Raw genomic sequence first — 12,970 nt, 5'->3', positions numbered from 1 at the left:
GTAAGCATATAATTCCCCGTAAATTACTTTTCTTGATGAAAACATTTAATGAGGTATAACTAATTAATATTGGTCATCATCGATACGTCATTAAAGTAGGTTATATTCTGTACATAAATCGACTGCATTTGTATTTCATAGCTGCACGCATTGTTGATTGTGCTATATTATGAAACCCATCATCATTGTTTATTCAGTATAACTAATTACTGTATCTTTATAATTATCACGAGAAAGATAATCTTTATGACAAGAAGGTTAACGAATTCCATACAACTAGGATCGGTCATTATTTCACCATAAAATCAAACTAGAACAGTTTGCAAACGAATTGTTTTTAAGCAACGGTGATGGGAGAGATACGTGGGGATTCGAGCGAGCGTGTACAGCTTGATAAAGAATAGTCTATAGGTATGTGGAACATGATACATTTGTGTCAGAACTATTGTTAACAATGTTAGTCAAGTTATGGCAGTCACTAAGACAAAAGTAATAATCATCGTCAACATTAATCAAAGGCTTCGTTCCATTGTTTTATGTTAATTTTCTGTAACTCCTTGTAATGGGCAGCAGAGGGATGATTATTAAAAATGCAAATTAAGGAGATTTTACCTTGAGCTAGGAAGAATCCTGGTTAATACATCTGAATTATATACCTCGAATCATTCGTTCGTCCAGTCACACATACATAATTATATTGATATCATATTATACTCTATCAAATATATATATATAATTTGACAAGTGTGACAAGATGTTTAGTATTTACAAACATCACTTTTAAATTTTTGGCCAAAAAGAATTCGAGATATTGCGATAATTTATACTGATCCTTACATCACCAACCAAAGTAGTTTCATGGGCCAGACTAAGAATTACAAGTCTATACGACTTAGGAATAACACGATAATTGCTCATTGCCGACCTGACACCTGACACCGGCGGCTGGTACCTAAGGTGGTCTATATTTTTTTCATAAAGACCCCAGCTTTAACACAATAACTAACAGGTATTTTTGTGGCTTCAGATCCACTAATAGCTCTATGAAACAAACAGGAGATGATATGATATTGTTGCTGTTTGATGACAAGTGATTGTTGTCTGTCACCCTAATTGGAATAAAGAGATTGAGAAGTAGAAAGAGGATCACTGAGATCAATATATTTTGATTGATCCATACCAATGCATAGGTGACTTCATTAAAAGCCTGACCTATCAATTTGTCCGTTCAAGGAATACGTTCTGAATCAAATATGTCTCAAACGCTTTCTTCACCATAGCGCTAGCAACTAACAAGCAGGGTATAAATCATGGATTTCAATTCTGTAGGATCGACATTCCCATCCATACAAGGCTTGTCCAGTACAAGTGGATTAACCAGAACAGTAAGTAATCTTTGCCAACCTTGCTGACTGAGAACCACCTGTTAAAATTGTTCTTTATTCCCGTGAAAATTCTACATGGAGTGTCCAGTTTCTTAAAATTCCTAAACCTTATATACCTCAGGTGTCAACTCATATCCTATCACGGCATCAAAGTCAGCAATACGTTGCACGGGGGTTGAAATGAAGAGCTTTGCCAGTAAGTACACTTTATAATGATAAAGTCCAATGTTCACATGGCTATTTCAAATATGAAGCTGTTTTATCAAAGCGAAGAAAATATGTATCTAATTATTTTTCCTGAAAAAGGGGTACTAACCCAACATTTCTCGTCAAACCTAAACGTGAGTGTAAAATGGGAGAACGAGTGCTCCGCCTGCCAGTTCTAATTATTGTAATCTCTATTTCCTTTTCTCCTCTCCGCATTTATCTCTCTCTCTCTCTCTCTCTCTCTCTCTCTCTCTCTCTCTCTCTCTCTTTCTGTGACATTGTTTTCCATTATTTCCGTCGGAAATAGAAGCTTCCTTAATTCCAATTCCATCTTGTGTTTTTTTCTTTAATTCCTTTAATTTCCTATCAAAGTGAAATAACATAGCATTACCCAAAATTGAATTTCCCATCAAACGTTTCTTTATCTATTGTTATTTTTAAAATATGCCTTCACTTCAGAAAGATCATACTGTCTTGTAAGTTCAATCAACTCATCCTTTTTCAGGGATTCTAACCCATCGTGGGTAGGATACGAAACAAAGTCCTCGACATTAGATGACATTGTGATTGTATGCTGCTTTCCCTGAAGATTCCTCAGCAAAATGTCCAGGTCTGTGATTTTATCTATTATTCTTGGGGAGAAAATATTTTTCTTGTTTCAGTCACTGACCATAACCTTTTTGACCTTTTGATCTTTCTTTGCCGCAATTGTAAGCTTGTATCAGTCACTGACCATGACCTTTTTGACCTTTTGATCTTTCTTTGCCACAATTGTAAGCTTGTATCAGTCACTGACCATAACCTTTTTGACCTTTTGATCTTTCTTTGCCACAATTGTAAGCTATTTATAAAGTTTGATAACTGTAGATCGTGCGAAACTTTAACAATTCTGTAAAACGAAATAAGAAGCAGACTTAATAACATGTGTTTGGACAAGAGCGCTTATCATAAGTTCCCGTTAGTCACCAGATTTTGATGACTGTAAGAAACTTCTTCCCTAAGGGACTAAGTACCTATATTGATTGTAGTGTTTCTCGCAATAAAATAAGTGGCCATAAGCGGTTCACTTCTCCAAAAAGAGTGTCAGTAAGTGTTTTACGTATTGTTCTCCAACAAAAGGAAGTTTCGTAACATACATAAACCTGCACAACATACTTAGGTAGATATTATACTATTTGAGTGTGGCCTAAACGCTTCCTCGTTAGCGTATTTATGTTGGTCTACCAATCCTGAAGAAAATTTGAGAAATGTTTTACGATTTATGCGATGTCATTGTCACTCTTTGTGGATCACTCATCCTTCATTGAAAATGCAGTAACAAGTTAAACCCATCTCAATGACTGACAATTAATATTTCAATCCTAATAAGATAGGATATGCAAGCATACAAATCTGATAACGCTTTTATATGATAGGTAACTAAAATTAAGTGGACCGGAAATTCCTAGGTCACAAGAAAAAAGAAACATTGATCATTACCTATCAGATCTGATTATATCAGATTGTCAGGGCTCTAGATTCAGGGCTCTAGGTAGGGTTAAAAGCAAATTGAATTATAACCCCTTACCACTGTTACAATTATATGAGATCTGATCTTGTTACTTTTCTATTGCTCTGATAAAGCATTTTTTTATGTTGATAACATCTTAATATTTAAAGAATGCAAAGGGCGATGCACTTGATTTACATCTCGGCAGTTCTGGGTCCATATCAGAAGACAATTTGTCTGAGAATGTTTAGATTATATTACATAACTTGTCAGAATGTATTACACTGGCAGCAGCAATACATAAGGTCTATTGTTGTTGTTGTTGTGGGGTTTAACACCATTTTTCAGCACACGATAGGCAATACACGGCGGCCAATATTAACGGTGAAGGAAGAACCCGTGAAAACCCCCGAAAGAACCACCGACCCACGAGAAACTATTGGCAAGCTTTCTCACATACCCATAAACATAAAGTCTAAAGTGATGGTTAGCATCCAAAGAAATCTGTATCTAACTGTATAAATATAATGTATGTACTTTCACCGAAATTATAAGATACAAGGATAATGATAACAACGGTATACCAAGTCAATCCTGATACATCCAAACAAGGACATTTTGAGATAGTTAATGAGTTTCAATACTCATCTTCAGCTTCGAATCAATGTTAAATTTATTTCGTGATAGGTTTACTGACAGATGTTATCTTAGCCCTATGTGAAAAGATTATTTACAATTTGATGTTTAAATGTTCTTGACAGAGGTCGTTCTATAAAAGCCTGCATAATTTGGCGTACTTTAATATTCATAGCGCTGATATTCGAGCACGGGATCATCCGTAAACCTCTTATGAGGCTAAATATTGTATTACCAAATACAACCTGGTTTTGTATAGCTCTCAAACTAAAACCAAAATTGCCGTCAACGGTGCATTATATGTGGAACATAGTACGTTTATAATTATTTTGTGTAGAGCACTCTTGCGTCAGTCGGATATTCAGGTACTAAAGCATGTAGTTCCCATTCAAATCTTTACACTATGGCACAGACTCTGAACGACGTCTACTAGCAAGACTAAATAAAACAAGTTATTCCATTTATCGATGACGCCAGCGACCATTTTATCAGTAATAACATTGTGCATGTTAGAGTTACGGGTTTCATCACGTTAGCAAGGTGGTGTGACTTTCGTATACGATGTTCTGTTATTTTTTTATTTTTTTTATTTCACTAAAGCTAAAGATTTATAATAAGTCTCCAATGCAAGGCATCCACATAGTTTATGGCATAGGGGTTAATTATTTTCTATGAGTGAATTTGACTGTGCCATCTGATCTTTTGAACCCAAAAACCAGTAGAGCCATTTTCAAACGTTTACTCGTGGTTTGATCATCAATCTATTGGAAGTCGGATTGTTAACATTTTCATATATGCGTGTGTGAAGTTTCTAGGCAGTCCTCCAAATAGAAGACCCTCTTCGGGCACTCCGACCTTGCTGAACATGTTTACGAGTGCTTCGGCTACACGTTCAGTTTCGATCAATGGCAAAGTTGTGGCTTCAGGGTACCTAGTGGCGTAATCTACCAGCATTTAGATGTATCGGTTTTTTTTCTTCCGATCTGTATGTGGAAATATAGGTCCTACAATATCAACGGCTACTCTTTTAAACGGAGTATCTATCAGGGGCATCTGACCTAACGGTACTCTAGTTACCCTTTCCTTAGAGACCGTCATCTTGCAAACATCGCACGAGCGACAAAACCGCGGTACATCGCTATTGACACCAGGCCAATAAAATTCGCTTAATAACCTATAAGTTGCTTTCTTTATACCTAAATGACACGCCATACTCGACTCGTGCGCGACCTTGAGTACATGCGATCTGAATTTCTGGGGAACCACTAGTTAGAAGAACTTTTTATCAAGTGTAGGGTATTCCCTGTACATTAAACCTTTTCGAAGTAGAAATTTAGAGGAACACGTGTTCTTACACTTCCTCGTGGTACCCGATAATGCTTTCTCCACGGTTGCACATAAAGACGCGTCACGTTCTTGTTCATTCAGACTTCTTCGCGGGAGATATCGGTACTGGCTTCTTGTACTTTTAAATTACGTAGCGGTTTGTTATCCTCCATTACCTGAGCTTGGTTTGCACTGCTTGGATAATCAGGAACCGGAAGTCAGACATGGTTTGGCATCTAGATTGCTGTACCAATCGCAAGTTCATAGATCAGGATGGATATGCACAAGGCTTCCACGGTTCCGGTCAAGAAAGGTGTTTCGATATCTATCCTGGCGACAGGAACGTGGTCGATTGTTTGGTCCAGTAGCATACAAGGCGATTTAAACCTAAGCAATTGGTCATCGCGGACGAGGCTCCTTTTCATGACTACCCTTGCCTAGGGGAAAATACACGTGCATATCGATTGAATCGCATCGCGACCGACCTCTGCACGAACCAGAGGCTCGTACACTGCTTCCCGCTTAGCCTGCTGAGAAACATCAAGTTTTCCATCAACCAACTGTCTGCTTTCAATGACCACCTCGACTCTCTGGACTGGTCCCTTCCACTTAGGACAATTGGGGGTGATATGTCCCCACTCAGTGCAAGTGAAACATTGCTACTCTGTATGCCTTCCCTTGTTATCCCTACAAGGTTTCTCAGGTTGCCTGGGTTTTCGGTCCCTGACCTGATTCCCAGCTTTGCTGTCTCGCGAAATGACATTCGGTGAACGTCCCCGAGATGCAGCGAATACATTCGCCTGTGTGGCCATGTAATTTACCTCATACCACCCATCGCTGCAAGTAAGTGCACGTCCTACTGACGAACTGGGTGAATCTCTTGCTCTCTAGGGTTTGCTCTACTTAATTTTCTTGCGAATTCCTTGCTCGGTTAGCTCGTATTTCTTCCGAAGTGCGTCTTTCAACCCGACGTAATTCAGCAAATCGACCTCGGATAACGCGAATACACGTTTAATGGTTTACCCGACAACAACGCGACCAATCATCTTCTTCCCATTTTTGTACAGTGGCGTACCTTTCGAACCTGCTTAGATAACTATCCATGTTATCTTTCTCGTCTTCAACTTGGGGCAGGTTTGGACATCTCAGTTTAAAATCATGTTGCCCTCTCTTTTAGTTTGCAATAGGTCAGAATTTATTTGATACTACCTCTCCCTATTTCTGTCTTCTGTCTCCAAAAATCCCAACCTCACTTTCTTTTCCCTTTCTAACTTTTTATCGTCTACTTCCTTAAGCAGTTATATCTTCTCCCTTTCTGCTTCCCTTTCCTATCCTTTCCTTTTCGGCCTGTTTTTTTTTTCTAACTCTATCTCCTCCTTCTCTGATTCTATCTTCTACTTCTCGGCTTGCTTTTCTAATTCTATGTTCTTTTTTCGGCTTCCCTTTCTATCTTCAATTTCTCCCTTTTGATCTCCCTCTTCTTTAACATTTGATCCCTTTTCCTAGCCTGTTCTAAGGACTCCCCATCATAGCAAGACTGTTTCCCCAGTTTCACAAGTTCTTTCACTGATGACAGTTCCATAAATCGAATATGACCATCTTAAAGTGCAGTATTATACAAATAAATGCATAAGTACTATAATTTCAACAAACCCTATTTTCCTTCTCGAAAGGCAACAAAAACATGAAATGTGTACCAAAAAAAAGTAATGTTATGTGTCTGCTTAACCTCACTGTCTTATCAAGAGCGTCTGAAACACACAAAAGATCATACAAGAATAATGAAATAATAATTTCAGTGCTCCGTTAAATATGAAATGATCCCATTTCTGACACCATTTGTAACAAGATAACCGGTTGGGATTTCGGATTTAAGAGAGATGTCATTTGCTGGTGCCACAAATACAATGTTTAATGATAAATGACTTGAATGAAAAAATAATTATGATTAATGCGCGCGTATATATTATCCAAAAATATTGGATCAATTAACATAATCCGCACGAACTTAATAATGAAACACAAATAAATGACCTTCCACAGTACAAGGACAAAGGGTGATTGATTCACTGCGATTTCACAACGAAAGAATGATGTGTTTTACTCAAATAGTAAACAAAAAGCTGTGGTATTTTACTCATATTGTAAAATTTCATTCACTCAAAAAGTGAAAACGATGAAAACAAAAGGGACCGATGTACACAATATCTTTACAGTCCCAAAAACACTGGGTATTACAAACCCCAAAGATTAGCCCACGGCTAAAAGATTACATGTATGGAGTTACACACTCCATCACCAGCAAACTTGGCTACCAGTCACACTGGTCGATCAAGCAGAGAGAGAGAGAGAGAGAGAGAGAGAGGAATACTTATATTGACCCATTTTGATTATATCAGATTGTAAAACAATAGGTTTTGTTAAACATGTATTCTGATTCTAGAGAACATTTGAAGATGCATATTATATAGAACTGTAGCCCTAATCATTAGCTTACGATGCATTAACATGTCTGATTTTTCTTTTATTTCAATAACGAATGTAGTTTATTTAACGTCCTTTGCCTCTCTCTCTCTCTCTCTCTCTCTCTCTCTCTTAGAAATTTATGATGATGATTGCCTTTGAATTTCCTGATTCCATTCAAAAACACAACAACATGTTGAACGATAGTTCACGGTATAAATAATAGCAAGTCCTTTGCCATGTGCTGCTGAGTACAATAGCTCCACGCCAGTTCAGTTACTGTCCATCTGAAAATGACACAACATTAATTAAGATAGGGATAAAACGTACCGAAAGTAAAACACGTAATATCATACATTTGCAGAAAAGTGGAATTTCAATTAAGTTCCACGAATAATATTAGGAACAATGAAATTATTCCAAATGTCAAATGTCAAATGATACGTAATATTGCCAATTAATTCAGGTGCATGGGATAAACTAATAAGAACAAAACATTAAACGTATATTTGCACCTGTGCTCTCTCTCTCTCTCTCTCTCTCTCTCTCTCTCGCATAACTTTGCTCTAGAGTTAAATGATATGGATTGATGCATATGTTATTATGACTATGACGTGAAATGTTACAAAACTCCACCATACGGGCCAAATTTGGGTATTTCTGTCGGAGTTAGCCTAAAATCCACCATAGTTTTTTCATATTTTTGCATATCACTCTACCTTTGCAATATACGTACTAAGCGGTGTACCCTGTTGGTTAGATACACCCAAAGTTAATACGTAATTTCATATTTTTAAATCTCTAATCAGTCTGAAAATTTTCCAAACTTTCATTCATGATAATAAAAGTGCGATACTTTCCAAATTATGGGTTATGTTATACTTGTTGCCATGGAAACGTTCAAATCATAAGTAGTATGAATGTGAAAATATAAGTGCACCATATGCTCATTTCTAAAATTAGCATTTCCATCTCGTGAGAATACGCAGCGAACACACCTTGTGTTATTGTCTAAACTTTGTTTTACCATCTGGTTTGTCTACTTGAGAAACCAAAAAGAGCAAACACCGTGTTATTATCTAAATTTGTAATATAATTTCTTTTAGGAAAATGAGATAAGATTCATATCAACAATTCGATGATGTTGGAAATTTACAGCTCCTGTTTCAATGAAACAACCAACACACTTGCACATATGAAAAACACAATGAGTAAACAATAGTTTGAAATATTGTGTTTATGACGACAAAATATTGACAAAGGGATGTAAATCTTAAAGTGTTTGCTAATATTGTGATGTGTTACTTCCCATTGTCACGAAACTACCCCCGTGTTCCTTTCTCGTAATTTGATAGAATTTTTGAAGTTATTTCTGAGCATGTGAAACTTGTTAAAGTCTATATTGTTGTTAGTCGGATGAATAGCGTCAGACATTGGTACTGAGCATTCAGAGAACTGTTTTGGTTCCTGAGAGCAAATATGAAATGTGTAAATCGCTTTTATTAAACTCCGGTACACAATGATCAGCCATGCATGATGTTGTACGTAATCATAATAGGTTTTCATTTATGTAGGTGAAACTGGGAGTTGTATTTAATAATAATTGTTCAGGTAGCCGCATGTTACCTGAACATTTCACCTTCAGAAAAAACAAACGGTATAGTTCTTTTGGGGTTTAACGCCATTTCTCAGGCTATACATGACGGCCAGTATAACTGGTTGCGGAAAACCCGGAAAAACCGCGGTAAGAACCGCCTAATCACGGGAAGTGACTGGAGGCTTTCTCACATAAACACATTAGCCGAGCCCGATATTCGAACCCACGCGGACAGAGGTGAGCTGGCAGCAATCGGAAAATAGACCACTCGGTCAACCGAGACCCCAAGTTGTATAGTGTTTTTACTTTTATTCAGTGAGATTATTTAAATCGTTAACTAGACTTATTAGTGTACGTTTGCACTTTCTTATTTTGTCAAGCATTTTGTAATTGAAGTCTGCTGCACACATTGTTCTTTTCTGACATCGTCTACTAAGTTAGAAGAAACTCTCGTTAGAGCTTCCCTTTTCACCAGGCCAGGTGCATTTAAGATTTTCCTTTTCCTGGGAGTTGTATTTAATAATAATCTCCAGTGTCTTTGTCCTGGATGAAATAATATACCGTTTGGGCCTTTCTGTTTCCTTACCAAACTTTCATAGTGGGTGAGCCATTCAAATCATCATAAGGTTTAATTTTCACACCCATATTCCTTGTCAAAAAGTAATGACCTTTTCTCTATATTGTTCGAACGTTCCTTTCTTGTCCTTCTCGTCTATTCTAAAACATTGAATATTGTGAACTGCTTGACTTACTTCAGTCTTTATTTGTTAGACAATGATTCTAATTGATCGGATCATGCATCCGTTAAACATTGGTTAACTTCTTCTCACCTGCAAGGAGGTTTGATATTTCTTTCCTTGCAATACATTTCCCATACGATCCATTTTATGAAAGTCAGAAAATAGCTGATCAATGTCAATTCCACTTGTACACAAATCCAAATCATTAGAAGTATTTTCCTTGCTTTGAAACAAAAAAAAAAAAAAACTCATAGTAGAAGAATCGTTTGAGTTTCAAGAAATTTATTGAACATCGTTAGTCTGGTGACATAAAAACACTCGCTGCGGACAAGCTATCATACCAACATGGCATAACACACATGTTTCATATTTTAGAATGACAGAAAGACATAATAAATATTTGAAAGATATGATACACATTGTAAACCTTACAATGCCAACCATACAGAAAATTACAATACAATGCAATAGTATATACCATGCAAATTTACATCTTTTATTTTTATTTTTTTCAACTTGTGAACAATAACACATGACAGAAATGAGTACAATTTAAAATTTAAAAAAAGGAAATGATGGTACCCAAACTAAAACCTTAAAAATAATTCGAGAAAGTGAGTTATTAATACAAGCATTAAGGGACCAGGATTTAAACCAAAGGAACTCAATTTTAAGTGATAATCTTTCATCTGCATTGCAAAATGACTACTAAATAAAACGAAATAAAGCACCTTTACAGTTAACTCCTGACCGTGTCTGAATCAGCCTGCTGAATTCTTTAAAATCAGCGATTGTTCTCAATTTATTGGTCAAACTGTTCCCAACTCCGTGATCGTCAAATTTTTTTAAAAAAAAGGTTACTTACTATAATGTGGTTGAATTCTAAGAGGCAAGCGTTTGTGGTGTAGAGATTGGTTCAGGAAGCGAAGATAAGAGAGAGGTTTGTGCATAAGCAGTATTTGTAATAGCTTGTTCCACCATGACATTCTTATTGGAAACCCTGCGGTAGATCGTGAGGGAGCTGATGGAGATATGACCTGTTGGAGACATCAAACGTGCTTATCATCACGTGGTACGGAGAGAGTTATTTATGTAGAGTGTTGATAAATTACAGTTTTATTAAGTGTTGTCGTGAATTGAAAATGTGTATCCTTTCAAATTCAATTATATATATATATATATATATATATATATATATATATATATATATATATATATATATATATATATATATATATATATATATATATATATATATATAATAATAATAATAATAATTTTCAAAAGTGGGGATTGTTGCTTCTCAGATAAATAACTTGGCAGTGTACTATCAGTATTTTTTGTTTGCCTTAGGGCTATTTTTAGGGACACTTTTGTTTGTTTTATCTGGAATTGTTTCATCTGAATGGATGGCAAATCTTTTGTCATATTGATAAAGCAGTCAATATTTCTAGAGTTATTTCCCGTGCTTAAAATATCATTGGGACGTTGCAATGTAATATTTTATTTGCCCAATTTGTGTTGAACAAATTCGAACATATTACAGATATTATAAAATATATAAAGTGATGAATTCATAAACATTAAATCGATGTTATGTATGGGGCATTTTCTTTATATTTACGACGTTGCCACTGACGTTATTCATACACGCTCTGAATATCTCATGGGATTTTCATACACCCTATTCAAACATTCGTACACCATGTTAGAACTGCAAATATATTATTCCGTTTGTTTACTATTATCCAATCAAATATCTAAAAATGTCTCGAATTGTTTTTATTATTAAAAATTCCCCGTATGTATACGAACTAATGATATAAAATGCATGACCAAGCAAGTTCTTCTTGAAACAAACAAATCTAATGATTCGACCTCTTTATTGCCCCTTGGTGTCGCTACTCTAGCGAAGCCAACAGCCCTAGGCCAGTTGGTTATTAAAGTACATTTGAATGATCACTTATTCAAACCACTGTCCTTTAAATTGCGCCATCAGTACATTCTGATCAGATTGAAGCTCAGGACGTCAAGCAGAGCGGACGTGCTTTTTGTGCGCTCTCAAGAAGATTGCTTGAATTGCTTGAATAGTGTAAGAGTGGCACGTATAGAGGAGCTTATTCTAGTACCTGTCTGTTCACACTTATCCCATGTGAAGAAGAATTTAAAGGACAGGTATTTCAAGATCGGGTGCGTAATACATTTGCAGTAGTTATTTTGATTTTTTCTTTTGATGACCCAATTTTTGGGTCTTTGTGTTTCATGCAATTTTCTTTACTTTGTTTTTTGTGCATTTTTGTATATATTTTGATAGGGACTACAATATTTTGCTTTTTAGAATCCAAGACTGTTTAGCACTTTGATTTTGATTGCAAGGGTTAACCGCCTAATAGTTTCAAAATTCATTGAAATAAATTAGCAAATACTAAATAGTGGTGTGAGACCCCAGTCTCTAAATTGGATCTTAAGCCCTGAATAGAGTTCAGAGAAATAATGGATCAGGTAGAATTAGGAACAATTAGTGCCAAACCAACTTACTACAAAACAAAAGTAGAGGAAGGTAGGTTATTTGCATAACACCCCAAGGGCTGTCAAACAATAGATTTTGAGAAACAGAGAATGCACCGAGGCAGCGAGATGTACTGATGGTCCTACATGAACAAGGAATTGACTTGGGTAAAATCGATGGCCTCCAGAATGGTGGATATAACAAGTACGTTTTATATCCCAAAGACTATGACACCCCCCACCCCCATCTGAGTCAATAGAAGTGAAGGGGATAGCTGCAAAAGTTAGAGAAACACCACCCTTTATAAGGGAAATAGAAGGAAAACAAGTGAAATATTTGTGTCTGGACTATCACTTGAAATAAACACAAACGAATTGGTGCATAAAGTAGAAACCAAATTTCAAACGCAAGTCAAGGCGCACAAGATGGCCATCATTTGGGGGTTCGGGCCAATTAAATCGGGAGTAAGAATCGTACTAGTCAAGAAATAAGACACAAAGAAAATACCAGCACATTTCTGTGTAATGGGCTTTAGGCTCAAAACATGGTACAAGAGATGTGAGTTGGAGAGAAAATGTCCGAAATGTGGGCAAACCGGGCATGACCCCCAACAATGCA

The sequence above is a fragment of the Sinohyriopsis cumingii genome, chromosome 18 (assembly GCF_028554795.1).
Source record: "Sinohyriopsis cumingii isolate HCF-2022 chromosome 18, ASM2855479v2, whole genome shotgun sequence".
NCBI lineage: Eukaryota > Metazoa > Mollusca > Bivalvia > Unionida > Unionidae > Sinohyriopsis > Sinohyriopsis cumingii.
The sequence above is the reverse complement of the archived record's forward strand: the minus strand, read 5'-3'. Positions refer to the sequence as shown.